This window comes from Dipteris shenzhenensis, chromosome 20 (genome assembly GCF_047967505.1).
Source record: "Dipteris shenzhenensis isolate YYH24624 ecotype China chromosome 20, Dip_SZ_1.0, whole genome shotgun sequence".
Classification (NCBI taxonomy): domain Eukaryota; kingdom Viridiplantae; phylum Streptophyta; class Polypodiopsida; order Gleicheniales; family Dipteridaceae; genus Dipteris; species Dipteris shenzhenensis.
In genome coordinates this window covers 52,011,374-52,030,434 of record NC_141615.1, presented here as the reverse complement: position 1 = coordinate 52,030,434, position 19,061 = coordinate 52,011,374, and positions in this window count along the sequence as shown.

Below are 19,061 nucleotides of genomic sequence, written 5' to 3'. Positions count from 1 at the left end.
AACTCAAAAAGTGAGTCCGATTTACTTCCATTATTTTCTTAGTAAAGAGTTCCCATGTGGTAGCCAAAGCTGCCACCGTAGCTTATAAAGTCTAGTTTTAGGCAAGTTGTTTTTAACCATCTTTTAAGTATGGCAGTCTTGAGGTCATTTGTTAAGCCCTGCACATTGATGCTAAGAAGGAAAAGTTGTCTTTCTTCATTGTGGAGTGTTTTTGTTTCTCTTCTTCTTAAAGCTTACTAGGCTGTTTTGAGAAGAAAGATTGAAGCCTCTCAACATCCTCCTTTTTTCCCTTTCAATTGAGTTGATTTCCTTTCCCCTATTGTTTAACTCAGTAGCTTGAGCCTTAGTCTTCCCTAACCTTGTTGCTTTTCTGCCTTTGACAACTGTGAAGGGAGGACCCTCTTTGCTCGCTGACTCGTGCTCTGCCTACTCTAATTGTGCCTCAAATTCTTGGGTGGCGAGCACAAATTCTTCCTCACCTGAACTACCTTCCATCTATTCTTCCCTTTCATTATCAACCTCTTTGCCTTTCCCTTCCATCTCACCTCTTGGGCTCTCAAAAATTGGCTTAGTCTGAGCCTCCTTTCGTTCCATGGCAGTAGGAGGGACCAAAAGCTTAGTAGGATTCTGAGTGTCCTTGGTTTCTTGAGGGTCCCATTGGCCTGTCTAGCTTTTCTTTTTTCGGACAACTGTTTTACAACTCCATCTGACTTGAGAGCAATCGTACCTTTTCCTTTTGCTGGACATTTTGCATCATTGCCGACTGCTACCAGGATGTCATTCCCTACCGGATGTAGAGAGGTATACCAATCCTTCCAACTGGTCATGTGGCGGGATGCACCACTATCAATACTCCAAGGTTCTTCTGCAGGTACATGAAGTGACTCCGTGCAAATCTCCTCAATTGCTACGAACAGCTCTACTGGTACTTCCTGCACGCTATTGCTGGACTCTTTCTTTACTCCATTCTTCTCATCTGCAATCTTCTTCTGGCACTCATTCTACTTGTGCCCTGTCTTGTTGCAATAGAAGCACTTGATCTTCTTCTTTCCCTTTCTATCATCAGAAGAAGATGGGTTACCAGAGTCCTTACCCTTACCTTTCTTTGATCCAGCATAGAAAGCCGAATCTTCTCTAGTCCTTGTCTTTTGACGCATATCCTCCTCCAGAAGCATTATGCTAAAATCCTCAAAGTTGAGGGGTGGATTTCTGTTTTGCGTATTGAGTGCTGTAACAAGACCGTCATACTTTGGTGGGAGAAACCGTATGCACCTTCATGCTAGATTCTTGCTAGTGATGGTGATGCCAATTGCAGTCATCTGATCGCGCAGATTCTTCACCCTGGTGATGAAATTATCTGTCGATTCAGACTCAGACAGTTTCTCGTTCGTGAGTTGAGTCTCTAGATTCTGAATCTGCGTCTGATTCATGGTCTCATATTGATTTTTCAAGACCGTCCATGCCTCCTCCGCTATGGTGACATGTTGAATTAACGCCATGATAGAATCACTTACACTGCAGATAATAGAACACAGTGCATCTGCATTTCTTCTTGTCCATGCGAGAATCTCATCCACAATTGGTACTATCTGTTGTGCTGCATTGGTTGGATTCGGTCTCACAACCGACCCTAGTAGCAGTATCCCAAAGCTCATATGCGCTTAGGATGGTCTTCATCTTGAACTTCTAGAGTGGATAGTTAGTGCCGTCCAACTTTCCGCTTTCGTCGAACGGTGGAATTCGCACTCTTGCGGGCTGGGCCATCTCTCACAATCTGCTCGCAAATAGAAACACACTACCAAGTCTTCTTGCTAGAGCCCAAGCTCTGATACCATGTAAGAAAACAATACAACGTCTGTGCTCAACAGATAACAGGATCTCATATGCAAGAGAGAAAAGCAAATAGTATGGAGAATAAAAAATTCAATTACTATAAAACTGATACAATAGATGGCGCTGCCTCCCAGCCGTGTGCTCCTGTCTGAGAAGCTTCGATGGCATGCTGGAAACAGTAGAGGATGGAGGCTGGATGCTAAGGAATCAGGGTTGCTATAGCGAGTGATGATTATGGGCTTCACGGGCTTGCTCTTATATAGCCACCAGTCATAGTCGGTTAGACTCAATTAGGAGACCGACCCAGTTTGCCCAAACCGGCCAACTGGAGGTAGGTCTCGAAATAGGCCACCGACCACACGATAGAACCGTGGCGTAGAATAGAGCAACTAACCTAGGGTCTCCGTTTGGCCCATAGCCATCCGGGATCATCTGGGGCTCCAAACGGGCCCCGCAACCCGAGAGTGGGATGCCTCAGGAAATGCTCCATCTACCCTCAGTGCGGTCAGTCATGGGATGCCTTCTCACACTTGCATGTAGCCTAGTTGGCAATGTGCCAACTCTATTTGAAGTCATCTAGCCATCAGGCCACACATGGCCGTCCAAACCAGGACCTACCGGATAACCGATCTACTCAAATGCCTTCTCCTCATATGGGGGGCTTACAAGTAGAGTTAGCTAGTTCCCGCGTAGTTACACGAGAGTGGAGCATTGATATCTAACAGTTCTGTAGTAGCATTTCTTTTTGGCAAATTAGGCTCTTTCTCATCACTTGTAACCAAATCCCAATAGCCTTTTCCAATCAAAAGGTTCTCCATTCTAAATTTCCAAATGGAATAGTTATGGTAATCTAATTTCTCGCCAACAATCTGAATGATATTATTAGACCCACTTGCATCTGCCATAATTACAAAAAAACAGATTCCTACAACTTTTTACTGTTTTGGACTGTCAATATCTTTCACACCTTAGCTTGGATGCAAATACTGTCAAAAGAAAAAATGTAGCCAGTCATGGCTCTACAAACTTCTAGTTCAATGCAGATCCAAATTCCTTAAGGATTTTTTGATATCTGCTACTGAAGATAGGCACCTGCACACTTTAGACAGCAGTCTGGAAACTTCAATTACTAGTTCAATGGATCAGCCGGAATCAAAATGCCACTTTGCTACTATCACTAACAAGGCATAGCATCTGTCAAGCTACTTGACATTAACATCCAACCACAGGGCATCCAAATACCATCACATATATCCATGAACATTGCAATATCATGCCTACAACTGCATCTGACAATTTAATAGTGTCGTAAATTGTGACTTTTTCTGATTTTCCCAAGCTCATAACTTTTAACAATAAATCCAAATGAACTTGCTTCCAAAAGCAAAGTTGGAGTTTGTATACTTGCCTCCGACTTTGGGGTGCTGGAAAAGGAACAAAGCAAGTCACATATCACTTTTGAAGTCTCCAAAGGCTGTTGAGGAGCAAAAAAACGAGATCTACAAGTTGAAGGTTCTCCTCACTTGATAGGAGATGTAGGAGAGTTTTTTCCAGCCACAAACAACCTCCAGAGAGCTGGGAAATGATGTTTGGAGAGATGTTTCACAAACAACCTCCAGAGAGCTGGGCGATGAGGTTTGGAGAGACGTTTTTGCTTCTTACTGCTGTATATATCTTTTGCTTGGCTCAAACCAAGTAATAGTTGTCCAGAAAAGAGATCAGCTCCATTCTATCACACCCAAATTAGTAAAAACGAGTTGTGTTTTATCAAAATACATCTCCCACAAGCAACCTATGGGTAATAGCGATCTCCCCTTAGCAAGAAGACATCAATTGATAGCTCCCAAGCCAAACAAAAGCTGGAGATTGCTACTTCAATCCAAAAAACGAGATATCTTCTCATCACTTCGAAGCTTCAGAGTAGGAGAAGCACTCCCACAAGATTCCACAAGCAGTGGGCAACCAGAAGGCAAGGAATGGTAGCTCTGATACCATATTGAGAAAAACAAGAAGAGAGATATAGGAAGCAACCAGGAGGGAGCAACAATCTCCTCCACCATCAGCTCATATTCACCCCACATAATACAATTGAACACTACTAAGGTCACACCCATACATAGTAGATAAGAACTAACTATGGTTGAGTCAGTGTGACTCACCTTATTCACCTACTCACACAACAGGAACAATAACCGAGAGCTTGATTCCCAACACTCTTCATTCATCAGCCTAATGTGACTTTAGCATTTCCCTCTTTTGTCATAAAAGAACCTTCTGATACTAATGCAAAAATACAACAATTTGTCTGAATAAGGATTGGGTACATTGTAAGAAAAGGGAAGAGAGCTTCTAGGACTTGCCTAAACTTTCAATTGATTGCTTGGTTCTTTGAGACTACGAAGCCACCCATTGGGTCTCTACATGTAGCTACTCCTTGAAAATGCACGCTCATGTGTCTTTTCCTTGAAGAACAATAGGGATCCAACAGGGACAGGAACCTTGTCTAGAGACTCTCAATGTTGTGATTAGGATATATGATATAGAAGCCTACGAGAAGATTATGAAATAATAACCACTTGTATTGCATGAATTGCACAAACATACACACACACACAAACATATATATATATATATTGTAGAAATACAATGCAGCGGAGAGATTGTTTGACAACAACGATAGTACAATAACAAGAGAGTAGTCACATTAGAGCAAAATAAAAATTTCATATCAGAAACAACAGATGGTGTTGTCCACCTGTCCGCTCCAGTAGAGCTTCGATGGCAATCTAGACAGACTCTATATGGAGAAGGACTGGAGGTAGGGGTATTGGCATTCGATGTTGAGGCTTGAGAAGTGGCCTCCTTATCTAGCCCTTCATAGTAGACCAATTCCACCACATTGGTGGGTTGGGGGTGGCACATGCATATTGACTTAGCACAGTGTGTGACTAACTATGAGGACGGTGGCACATGTTTGCTTGACTTTCGCCATCAACTAAGGACCATTGACCACTAACCATCGATCATGTGCACGAAGGAAAATTCACACACGAATGATAACGCACATGCAACGAAGGGCATACCATCATGGGCCAGGGCCTACCGGTAGGCCTCGGAACCCATCATTGGGGGCGTTGCGCCCACATCCCCATCAGGGGCATTGCCCCTAGACCCCTACGATCGAGGGCGCTACCTTCAAACCCCTGAGGAGTACCTTGTGACAAAATATGAAAAGGGGAGAGGAGAAGAGTGGAGATGAGGAGAGAGGGCACAGCTAGAGAGCACACCACAAATGACTAATTGTACACTAGATTTAGTTTAAAAAATAGAATATATACAAACCCATTTAGGGTTAGGGTTAGGAGATCTAACCCTTTCCTTTATAGCACTCTATAAGGTTAGTGCTATGCACATATGATGACATGATGGTGCTATGCACACGTGATCACATGATGTTGAGCATGAACTCTCAACACCTTCCCTCAACATCAACATCATGAAGTAGGCCTTCCCTCAAGATGATGATTCTAGGGAATTGAAGAAGGACTGAGCATTACATTCCATCACACCCCTTTAATGGGAATTTCCTTCCTTTGCATCAAACCAAGAGCTAGTCGGGGTTTCTCGAATAGCTCTTTACTGAGTGGTTTGGTAAAGATGTCTGCAACATTTTCTTTGCTATCACAATGCTGCAGTGTGATGTCACCAAGTTACACTCTTTCTCTGATGAAGTGCTCTCTGACATCAATGTGCCTTGTCCTAGAGTGATATACTGGATTCTTGGCCAATGCTTGAGCCGAATGCCTGAGCCGATTGATTATCACAGTATATTGTTGTTGGCTTTGACTCATCAAAGTAATCTGTTTTTGACAATAGTCTTCTAAGCCATATAGCCTCACATGCACCTGTAGTGAGTGCTCTATATTTTTCTTCAATCGAAGACAAAGAAACAGTTAGATGTTTGTGTGACAACCATTATATAGCACCTTGACCAAGGAAAAATGCATATCCCTATGTTGATCTCCTCGTCTCATGATCTCCGCCATAGTCACTGTCATAGTATCCCATGCAACCGTGGATGAATTCCTCTGTATTCTATCCCAAAATATCTTGTACCTTTGGCATATCTCAAGACTCTTTTGGCTGCATTCCAGTGAGACTTTTTTAGATTTGCCATAAACTGTGGTAGTGAGCTTACTGCATCACAAATATCTAGCCAAAGTGATAGTCAGATATATAAGAGATCCGATGAGTTGCCTGTAGTACCTATCATTGACTATAGGCTTTTCTGCATCTTTAGTAAGTTTCAAACTCTGTTCCATGGGAGTGGCTGCAATCTTGCAATCTGCCATATGAAACTTCTTCAAGAGACTGTCAACATACTTGAGCTGACTCATGAATGTGCTATCTGAATCTCTCCAGAACTCAATTCCAAGACAATAGTGCGTAAGTCCAAGATCTTTCACATTGAACTCTGCAGATAAGTCTTGTTTCAATTTTCTGATGAAGCTATCCTTGCTTCCTGTCACAATCAAATCATCTACATACAAAAGTGCAATAATAATGTCTTCCCCTTGAACTTTGTAGTAGAGAGTATGATCTGCATTGGATTTCATGTATCCCACATTAGCAAAATACTTGTCAATTCTGTTGTACCAACTTCTGGGTGCTTGCTTTAAGCCATAGAGACTTTTCTTGAGATGGCTAACCTTATTCTCTTTTCTTGGTTCAACATAACCTGCTAGTTGTTGCATGTAGACTTCCTCGTCTAGATAACCATTGAGAAATGCATTCTTGACATCGAGCTGATACACATTCCATCTTTTGAGTGTTGCTAGGGATATCGAGAACTGTATGGAATCCATCTTTGCTCTAGAGCATGTCTCATCATAGTCCTGACCATATTGTTGTGCAAATCCTTTTGCAACTAGTCTGGCTTTGTATCTTTGAATACTTCCATCTGGATTATACTTCACTTTGTATACCCATTTGTTTGCTATGGCCTTCTTTCCTAGTGGAAGGTCGCATAGTTCCCAAGTATTATTCTTATACAAAGCATCCATTTCTTCATTCATAGCAATTTGCCATTCTGGCTTATCTACTGCATCTTCAAAGTACACTGGCTCTTCTATAGCCATGATGGTAGTCATAAGAGCATAGTTGGTGGTTTCCACTTGAATTGCTTTGCCTTTCTGAGCATATGTCAATCTGGTTGGTGGTTTGCTTTCCCTAGTAGACCATCTAAGCTGCTGTGGCTCTGCTTAGGGTGTTGCAGGAAATTCTTGCTCTTCTTCATCAACCTGTTCTGTAGATGATTGTGAGGTCGAAGCTTCTATCTCCTGTGTAGGTGAGGTTTTCCATTCTGATTCCTCATCAAAGATTACATCTCTGGAGATAATGACCTTGCAGTTGATGGGATCATACAATTTATATGCTTTTCTTTCTTCACTGTAGCCAACCATGATGCATTTGCATGACTTCGCATCCGATTTTCTGCAATGATCATCATGTATGTGGGCATATGCTATGCAACTAATATGCGGAGATGCCCAATGTGTGGCTTGTGTCTAGTGAATGCTTCATAAGGAGTCATACCCTGTATCGGTTAGGTAGGAAGCCGATTAAGCAAGTAGTTTGTTGTAGCTATTGCTTCTGCCCAATACTGATTCGGAAGATGCTTTTCACCATGCATTGCTCTAGCACTATCTGCTAAAGTCCCATTCTTCCTTTTAGCTCTTGCATTCTGCTGAGGAGTATCTGCACATGTGAATTGTCTTCAAATGCCATGATTTTTGCAAAAGTTCATGAATGCTGAAGACATGTATTCACCTCCTCTATCTGATCTCATGACTTTGATCTTTATGCCTGCCTAGTTTTCTACCATGGCTTTGAATTTTTAAAATCTGGAAAACACTTCAGATTTCTCTTTCAGAAAGTAGACTCAACAATATTTGTTGTAGTCATCAATGAAAGTCGAGTAGTAAAGTGAACCATTGATGCTACGAGTCTGGGCATAACCTTATACATCTATATGTATGAAATCAAGAATACCTCGTGCACGAGAGGTACTTCTGCCAAAGTTGGTTCGCTTTTGTTTGCCAAAGTAGCATACTTCACAAACTTTTCCAAGGAACTGTAGCTTCGGAATCCCAATTGTTATATTCTGATTCCTAAGATCTAACAAGTACTTGAAGTTGACATGACCATATCTCTTGTGCCATTTTGCAGATAGTGGCATCTGTTGCAGTTGAGCTGACATGGCATGATTATTTGGTACTATAGCTAGCATTCTATATAAGCATCCTTCCTTGACACCTTTTGCTACTAGAAGCTGACATCTTTTGGATTTATCTCTGATAGTGCATTCATCACCGTCGAGGATGACTCGATAATTGTGTTCCGTCGTTTGAGCTACTGACAAAAGGTTCTTACTGAGCTTCGGAACATAGAGCACATCTTTCACCAATCCTTTCATACCAGTGAAATCGTTCATAGGGATAACACCTGCCCCTTGAATCGGATTTGATATATTGTCTGCTGTGTAGATGACATTTTTTTGACCTTCTAATGGCTTCATTTCTATGAACCATTCCTGATGATTTGTCATTGAGATGATGCACCACTGTGGATGTACCAAGGGTTCTATTCCAATTGGTCAACTTGATAGTAGCTGTAATCCTCGTTGGGATTGAAATCAGAGTCTAGATACACTGTATCAGTCTGATGCATTTCCTTGCTTGCAAGAAACATATTTCCATGTTCATTTGCAAAATGACTGTGACTAGAATGTCCACCATGATGATTTCCTCTGCCTCAAAAATTCTCTCGATTACTGCTGGATTGATCGCCTTGGTCGTACTGCTTCTTACAGCAATCTCTTTCATAGTGTTCAAACTTGTGACAGTAGTTGCACTGGATGTTTGACATGCTAGTGGATGAATTCCCTCATCCTTGGAATCTTCCTCGGTTGGAATGATTTCCTCTTTGTTGATTCTGATATTGCTGAGGATGATGCGGATGCTGATGTTGATGTTGATTTTGGCTTTGCTGATGATGACTACTTTTCTGATATGATCTGCCTCTCTGCCTCTGCTTCTTTCTGAAGCTGTGAATGCATGATCATTAGAATAACCTTTACGTGCTTGGATGGCCTGATTCCTGAGTCCTTCACCAAGTAGGATTGACTGAAGCTCTTCCACTGTCGGAATTTTCCATTGGATGGCAATACTCTAGACTAGATTCTCCTATCCTCTACTTGTAAGCCCACCATATGAGGAGAAGGCATTTGAGTAGCTCGATTATCCGGTAGGTCCTCGTTTGGACACCAGATGGGGACCATGTGTGGCCTGATCGCTGGACGGCTTCAGATAGAGTTGGCACACTGCCAACTAGGCTACATGCAAGTGCGGGAAGGCATCCCATGGTTGACTGCACTAAGGGTAGATGGAGCATTTCCTGGGGCAGCCCACTCTCGGGTTTCAGGGCTCGTTTGGAGCCCCAGATGATCTCGAATGGCTCTGGGCCAAACGAAGACCATAGGTTAGTTTCTCTATTCTATGCCATGGTCCTATCGTGTGGTCAGTGGCCTATTTCGGGACCGACCTCCAGTCGGCTGTTTTGGGTCGACTGGGTTGGCGGTCTCCCAATTGAGTCTAACCGACTACGACTGGTGGCTATATAAGAGCAAGTCCGTGAAGCCCATATTCATCACTAGCTACATCAACCCTAATTCCCTAGCATCCAGCCTCCATCCTCTACTGTTTCCAGCATGCCATCGAAGCTTCTCACACAGGAGCGCACGGCTGGGAGGCAGCGCCATCTATTGTATCAGTTTTACAGTAATCAAATTTTTTATTCTCCATACTATTTGCTTTTCTCTCTTGCATACGAGATCCTGTTATCTGTTGAGCACAGACGTTGTATTGCTTTCTTACATGGTATGAGAGCTTGGGCTCTAGCAAGAAGATTTGGTAGTGTGTTTCTGTTTGCGAGCAGATTGTGAGAGATGGCCCAGCCCACAAGACTGTGAATCCCCCTGTTCGGTGAAATTGGAAAGTTGGATGGCACTAACTATCCACTCTAGAAGTTCAAGATGAAGACCATCCTAAATGCATATGAGCTTTGGGATACTGCTACTGGGGTGGACATGAAGCCGGTTGCGAGACCAAATCCAACCAATGCAGGACAACAGATAGTACCAACTGTGGATGAGATTCTCGCGTGGACAAGAAGAAATGCAGATGCACTGTGTTCTATTGTCTGCAGTGTAAGTGATTCTGTCATGGCATTAATTCAACATGTCACCACATCAGAGGAGGCATGGACGGTCTTGAAAAATGAGTACGAGACCACGAATCAGATGCGGATTCAAAATCTGGAGACTCAACTCACGAACGAGAAACTGTCTGAGTCTGAAACGACAGAGAAGTTCATCACCAGGGTGAAGAATCTGCACAATCAAATGACTGCGATTGGCATCACCATCACCAGCGAGAATCTAGCACGAAGGTGCACACGGATTCTCCTACCAAAGTACGACGGTCTTGTTACGGCACTGAATACACAAAACAAAAATCCAACCCTCAACTTTGAGGATTTCAGTGCGATGCTTCTGGAGGAGGAGATGCATCAAAAGATGAGGACTGGAGAAGATTCGGCTTTCTCGGCTGGATCAAAGAAAGGTAAGGGTAAGGACTCTGGTAACCCATCTTCTTCTGATGATAAAAAGAGAAAGAAGAAGATCAAGTGCTTCTATTGCAACAAGGCAGGGCACAAGTAGAATGAGTACCAGAAGAAGATTGCAGATGAGAAGAACAGAGTAAAGAAAGAGTCTAGCAACATCGCACAGGCAATACCAGTAGAGCTGTTTGTAGCAATTGAGGAGATTTGCATGGAGGCAATTCATGTACCTGCAGATGAACCTTGGATTATTGATAGTGGTGCATCACGCCACATGACCAGTTGTAAGGATTGGTATACCTGTCTACATCCGGTAGGGAATGACATCCTGGTAGCAGTCGGCAATGATGCAAAATGTCCAGCAAAAGGGAAAGGTACCATTGCTCTCAAGTCAGATGGAGTTGTAAAACAGTTGTCTGATGTTCTTTATGCACCAGATATCAAGAGGAACTTGTTGTCCATTTCTGCGATCACAGATTGGGACCTCAAAGTTCACTTTGATAAGAATGGCGCACATATTTTGGATCTTCAAGGGAAGTCATTGGTAAAGGTACACAGCGCAACAACATCTACATACTCTAAACTTTCAGTGCTCGAGCCGATGTGAGCAACACTAAGCTGTGGCATGAGAGGTTTGGTCATCTAAACCTTAGTTCTTTAAAGGAGATGCATAAATGTGGAATGATTGCAGACCTACCAGAAATTATAGATCTGCCTGATGTATGTGAAGCTTGCATGATGGGCAAGCAGCATCGGCAGCCCTTTCCTAAAGAGGCCAGCAAGGCAAAGGCTCCTTCACATGGACCTCTGCGGAAATATGGAGATGGAAGCTTTGGGTGGTTCCTACTACTTCATGATGCTGATTGATGACTACAGTAGAAGGATATGGACATACTTCCTGAAGACTCAAGATGAGGCTTTTAGTAAGTAATGGTCAAGAAAGAAATGGGGAGGAAGGTGAAGAAGTTGACATCAGACAGAGGTGCAGAGTTCACATCAAGTGAATTCGAAAGTTACTGCAAAAGTCACCGGATCAAGAGGCAAAAACCGCCGCCACATACACCACAGCAAAATGGAGTAGCGGAGCGCAAGATACATGTCATCTATGAAATGGGCAGGAGTATGATGAAAGGGAAAGATTTGCCAAAGCCTTTCTGGGTTGAAGCATGTAACATATCAGTTGAATCATAGCTACACAAAGGCTGTGAACGGGATGACTCCACTGCAGGCCTTTTCTGGTAAGAAACCTTCAGCTGCACATTTCAGAGTTTTTGGATGTGACTATTTTTTGCATGTTCTTGATGCTAACAGGACCAAATGGGAACCGAATTGCCAGAAGTGTATTTTCTTGGGCTACAGTGAAGAGGCGAAGGGTTACCGTCTCTATAATCCTGTTACCAAGAAGGTAATAGTAAGTCTCGATGTGGTCTTCTCAGAACAGCCGCATCAATTGGAGGAGGATGCTTCCTTCCCAGACAACTAGGACGAGGATATCCATCCAGTACAACCACCAATAGCAGACCCAACTCCCCCAATGGTGCTTGGGAGGATTGAAGATAAAGAAGAGGAAGAAGAGCCTCTAGAACCACAATGGCAACGACCATTCCCAAAGTGGGTAAAGCAGCTTTTGGATGGTAGAGAACCTCTAGCCACTGAGGAGGAACCATCCAAACACTGCCGGTCCAAGAGATTAGAGGAGCAAAGAAGGGTGCAGGAACACTTGGTCAACTGTGCTTTCATGGCTTTCATGACAGAGGTGATCCGTGCTGAAGAACCCAAGTGTCTTGAAGAGGCATAGGGTGATGATAGGTGGATGGAGGCTATGCAGTCAGAGTATGGCTCCATAATGAAGAACAACACTTGGGACCTTGTGGATGGACCACCAAAACGTAAGGTAATTGGCACCAAGTGGGTGTACAAGACCAAGTACAAGTCCGATGGCACATTGGATAAGTACAAGGCTCGGCTTGTGGCAAAAGGATTCGTACAGGTACATAATTTTGATTATCAGGATACTTTTTCTCCCACAGCTTCGACTAACCACAATTCGCAGTGTTTTGGCTTTAGTAGCACAGGAAATTTGGCCCGTGTTTCAAATGGATGTAAAATCCTCCTTTCTGAATGGAGATCTCAAGGAGGAGGTATACGTGGAACAACCACCAAGTTTTGTGATCCTCGGTTCAGAAGGTAAAGTCTGTGAACTGAAGAAGGCACTTTACGGCCTGAAATAGGCCCCATGAGCATGGTACCAATGGATTGATGCCTACTTTTTGCAAAATAGGTTCAGGAGGAGCCCATCTGAAGCAAATTTGTATATCTATAGAGAAGGAGGCGGGTGCATGATCGTGGTCCTTTATGTGGACGACCTTGTCATAACAGGAAATCATGGAGAGAAGATCTCATAGACAAAGCATTTGCTAGCAAGAGAGTTTGAAATGACACAGACCTCGGACTGATGCATTTCTCTTTGGGGATTGAAGTTTGGCAAGAGCCAAAACAGATCTTCATCTCACAGCTGAAGTATGGTGGAGAGATACTGAAGGCATTTGGCATGGCTGAGTGCAAGATAGTTGGGACCCCTATGGAGGTGGGGGCCATGTGTGGCCTAATGGCTAGAGGGCGTCAGATAGAGTTGGCACACTACCAACTAGGCTACATGCAAGTATGGGAAGGCATCCCATGACTGACGGCACTGATGGTAGATGGAGCATTTCCCGAGGCAGCCCCACTCTTGGGTTGTGGGGCCCGTTTGGAGCCCCAGATGATCCCCGATGGCTCTGGGCCGAATGGACACCGTAGGTTAGTTGCTCTAGTTTGTGCACCAGTTCTATCGTGTGGTCGGTGGCCTATTTCAGGACTGACCCCCAGTCGACCATTTCGGGCAGACTGGGTCGCGGTCACCCAATTGGGTCTAACCGACTATGACTAGTGGCTATATAAGAGCAAGCCACTGAAGCCCATTTCATCACTAGCTACAGCAACCTTGATTCCTTAGCATCCAGCCTCTGTCCTCTACTGTTTCCAGCATGCCATTGAAGCTTCTCTCACAGGAGCGCACGGCTAGGAGGCAATGCCATCTATTGTATCAGTTTTACAGTAATCAAATTTTTGATTCTCCTTGCTATCTGTTTTTTCTCTCTTGCATACGAGATCCTGTTACCTGTTGAGCACATACGTTGTATTGTTTTCTTACACGGTATTTGAGCTTGGGATTTAGCAAGAAGATTTGGTAGTGTGTTTCTGTTTGCAGGCAGAGCACAATAGATAGTACCAACTGCGGATGAGATTCTCGCATGGACAAGAAGAAATGCAGATGCGCTGTGTTCTATTGTCTGCAATGTAAGTGACTCTATCATGGCATTAATTATAAATGTCACCACAGCGGAGGAGGCATGGATGGTCTTGAAAAATGAGTACGAGGCCATGAATCAGATGCGGATTCTGAATCTGGAGACTCAACTCATGAACAAGAAACTATCTGAGTCTGAAACGACAGAGAAGTTCATCACTAGGGTGAAGAATCTGCGCAATCAGATGACTGCGATTGGCATCACCATCACCAGCGAGAATCTAGCACGAAGGTGCACACGGATTCTCCCACCAAACTACGACGGTCTTGTTACGGCACTAAATACACAAAATAGAAATCCAACCCTCAACTTTCAAGATTTCAGCGCGATGCTTCTGGAGGAGGAGATGCGTCAAAAGATGAGGACTGGAGAAGATTCGGCTTTCTCGATTGGATCAAAATTTTCTCTTGTAGTCATCAATAAAAGTGACAAAGTAATGACAGCCTCCAATAGATGCAGCTTTAGTAGTCCACACATCAGAGTAGATTAATTCCAATGGCTTCTTACTCTCTTGAATATGTCTAGGAAATGGTTTCCTTGCCTGTTTTCCAAATTGACAAGCTTCACATACCTTATGCATTTCTGCAACCTTGAATTTAGGCAATCCTACAACAATATTTTGGGCCTGCATTGATTTAAGTCGCTGTACATTAACATGACCAATGCGTTTATGCCAGATATCAATATCTGCAACTACATCGGTCCCATGTGCAAACATTGCTGCACTCAATTCAGGCATGTCTGCATCCAACGTAAACATCCTGCCCTTCTTCTTTCCTTTTGCTATCAAGCGACCGTTATTTTTCATATCCTCAACAAAGCATCCATGAGGATTAAATCTGACCTGCAAGCCCTGCTCAACCATTTGGCCAACACAAACCAGGTTCTTGGTGATATTCAAGACATGAAAGACATCAGACAGGTATTTCTTTTTCCCATCCTGCATAGACAAAGGAATTTTACCAATCTGCACAATAGGATGTGCAGTATCATCACCAGTCTCCACAAATCCTGGTCTTTCCATTTTCCTTGCATCCTGCATCCATTCTGCATGACTTGTCATGTGGTTTGATGCACCTGAGTCAACATACCACACATCATTGCTTTCTTCTGCACTTGTCACAGAATTGGTCATGTGCTGCACCATAAACAAATGCTCATTTCTGTCATCACCCTGTCTACTAGAAGATGCATAATTCCCTTGCTGCAATTTTCCATTGATGATGTCATTCTGCTTTTTATAGCAATCTTTAGCCATATGACCCATTTTACCACAGTAGTAAGATTCAACATTGCTGTTTGCATTTTGGCCTCTCTGCCATCCACCACGACCTCTTTGGCTTCCCCTGCCTCTAGAGTTACCACGTCCTCCTCCAAAGGACTGGTTTTCTTGAGTTTGCTGCATATTCTGATTTCTACCATGCCCTCTAGATCGGCCTCCTCTACCTCTGCCTCTACCTCTTCTAGCATTTGAGTAGAAGACAGTTTCTGTTGAAGTTCCTCCTGAAGAAGATGCACCACCATTTCTCTGCTCTTCAGAAATTAGAGAAATGCAAACAACTCCTCAAAATCAAGAAATTTTTCACGGATGGCAATGGATGTCCGGAATTGTGCATAATCCTTTCCTAGACCATTCAAGGTCACAGAAACTAGATCATCATCTTCCACTGGCGACCCAATGGAAGCAAGTGCATCTGCAATTTTCTTCACCTTCATGTGGTAGTCATTGATGCTCATATTTTCTCTCTGCACATTATGCAACTCCTGCTTGAGCTACATTTTCCTGGCTTGCATATTTGTGTTGTACATTTTTGCCAAAGTATCTCATGCCTCCTTTGGCATACTTGCATCCTAATCCTTCCAAATTTGTGAGTGTAGAAGCAACTAATCAACCATCGCTCATGTGTTCAGTACACTATAAAATGTGAAGCGTATCAATGCATGATGTAAGGTTCTCATATTGCTAATATGGTGCACTTTTTTTTTCTAGGTATGTGGCTCAAAGGAAATAGATCCCACTATGTCTAGGGATGCTCGAGTTATGTCAATGGAGGTGGTTTATTTAGTGGACGAGACCTTTCCACGAGGCTATTCTCATAAGCCAACTACATCTCATAGTGCATTTGGTGGATGAGATTGTATATGCAACACTGTACATGCATGATGGTTGTTCTTCCTCGAGTGCTTCATGAAGACCTTGAAGGGTTTCGTGAGGCAAAATGCAAGGCCTGAAGGTAGCCTAGCATACTAATCGATGAAGCACTGGTAATATCCTGCCAAGTTCACAAAGGAATGCACCTGACACCTTGTGGTGGGTGAAGAGAGCTTAAGAATTGCATCAACCTTATCTAGATCAGGCCTAATGCCATTTGCTGAGACTATGTGCCCAAGCAATCTTCCTTAAATCGCCCCAATAGTTCATTTCTCAGGGTTGAGGCTTCCATGTGCTTCATTAATCCTTTGGAAAGCCATGCGAACCTTCATGATGTGCTCACTTTGTGTAGAAAATATGCAAAATTCATCTAAAAGCACTTCCAAGAAAATCCCCAAATAAGAGCGAAGACCATCTGCATGAACCGTTGGAATGTAGCTGGAGCATTGGTAAGACTAAATAGCATCACTTTGAAAGAGAAAGTGCCCCAGGGTGTGGCAAATGTAGTCTTGTACACATCTTCTTCTACAATTCTGATTTGATAAAACCCTAAGTAGCCATCACAAAAAGTGTACATCTCATGGCCGCTCACCTTCTTTAGAATGATGTCTTGAAATGGAAAAGGATGATGATCTCTTTTCGTGGCAGCGTTGAGCTTATGCAAACCTGCCACTTGTTGTTCTTCTTGAAAGTGACGACCACTGGTGAAACCCATTCGGTGTTGGTCACGGGAACATTGAATCCAGCTTTTGCACCTTCGTGCGTAGTGCATCAGTTTGAATTGGGCCTAACCTTCAGATCTTCTATGCCACACACAGCATCCGTCTTTAGTTCTATCTTATGTTTTGTGGCAATCACATGGCGCAAATGATGGTAACTTATGGCAAAGAGGTCAGGAAGGGATACCTCTCCCCCCCTGTTTGAATCTTCAAGAGACTTAGATATTATGGATGAGGCAGTTCATTTCTTCTTCTTCTGGTTCCGCCGCACCAGGCTGAACTGGGATCTTCTCCTTTTAAATGCCAAAAGACATGTGCCCAATTTTCCAGTAGCTAACTGCATCACTCTTTCTAAGCCATGGTCACCCAAGTATTGCTGGATAACTTTTTCCCGTATCTTCTATGTCGACCACATAGAAATTGATGGGGGTGGTTAGCCCATTGACTGTGATAGGCAAATCCTCAATGACCCCTGTGGTAGCGAGTCATCTTCCATTTGCTACCTTGATTCGAGTAGAGGAACGCCGACTGCATTTCAGAGTTAACTTTTTCATGATGCGGGGAACCATGGTGTTGCATGCGGCACCACCATCAATGCAACATTCTTGATGCAACAATTATCTACGATGACATCCACAGTGTGTTGGTGTCAACAAATATCTTCTGAGATAGAAGAAATCTCCCGCACATTTTCCTTCCTCTTGGACCTCCTTGTAGAAATCCCTTGCTGCAATTCACGCCTCACCTTAGGGCTTAATACTATGAGTTGTGGGAGAGTGATATTCAAAGACCCCGGTTGGTAATGTCTTGAACCACCGAGTAGTCTTCTTGCCCTGATTTAATGGGGACATTAAACGGAGACCACTTACTTCTACGGGATTTGGGAACTTTGCTCTTCTCTGCAGGGGGACTTGCTAGCTCAACATCTGATTCTCTGAAAAGTCTACCTTCTTCCTTGGTCGGTCGGGTCCTCAGATGGAAGAAAGTCCTACAGCTTCTCTACTTCTCTTTCCAAGATCAAGGACTGCCACATCGAACTCTCCTACATCAGATTCACCTAGTAGGTTTACACGGCCGTTCGGACGTTCGGAGCTGCTGATGACAATCAAAGAACACAGTGTTGGCATGTTCCCTTGGAACATGGTTGGCTTGCTTCCTGATTCCCACCATCTCAAGTCATAAGTCATTAAGTGCTTTAGCAAGATCATTGACACCAAGTTCTTCTTTTGGAGAGGTAGAAGGTGTAGGAAGGAGGGGAGCTTGTGGATGAGGTTGGGGAAGCCCCCCAGGTGGAGGGTGAGGATATGCCCCTAGCGAGGGAGGTGCATACATCCCAGGAGGAGGCTGTGGATACATTCCTAGTGGAACACAAGCTGAGGAAATGTCCCTAGCGGACGCTGGGAGGCTCTAGAAGCAGGGTCCAACTGAACTTTGTCAAACTTGTGAGCGATCTCTTTCGCCCGCTCCATGGTATCTAGATCCCTCCACTTAAGCTTGAGATTAAAACCATCTTCAGCACCGGAAATCAAGCAACTCAACACATGTTGAGTCATCCCAATTTGGAATCTAGCATTGCCTTCTTGCATGGCAATCTAACGATCAAGAACTAAGGCCGCTTCAAGCACATACCAATGCACTGTCTCTCCTTCTAACTGCTTCAAATTTGCCACCTACAAGTGCACATTTTCTTGCTCTTCATCCTTGCCAAAATATTTGATCATTGCTGCAATCAACCTTGGCCAACAACTCTGATGAACCACCTCTACTTGCTTCTCATACCATACTTGAGCCAATCCTTCCAAGAATGTGGGTAATACCAACAACCAGAGATTTTCTGTTAGGAAATTAAGGGACCCTCATCAGTGTTTGAATGCAACTAGGTATTCTTTTGGGTTCTCGCCCATTTGGCCATAGAGGGATGTCTGCCATTGAGCAAAATGGAAAGAAAAGGAAATTGTGGCGAGGTGGGGAGGGAATAAAAACTATTGGCTAATTAGTAACAATTGAGAGTGGTATTTTGAAATAAAATTCAAGAGATGAAACTTCTAGAAAACATATGTATGCTAAAAATGGAGATTCGAGAAATGAGCAGAACGTTGTGTGAGAAGAATCAACAGCAAAGAAAAGCTCATAAACAACCTTTATGGTCGGGCCATTATTGTGGGAGATTGGGGGCTCGATGCCACATCAAGTTGTTCATGAGAGCAAAGAGGAAGGTCATTATCAGGGCAAGAAGATGCAAGGCCTGCACATCACCTTCAGCTTCCTCTAACTCTTGCAATCTCCAAGAGATTTCTTCTAGTTGCTTGGGGTCTAGCATTGCAACTT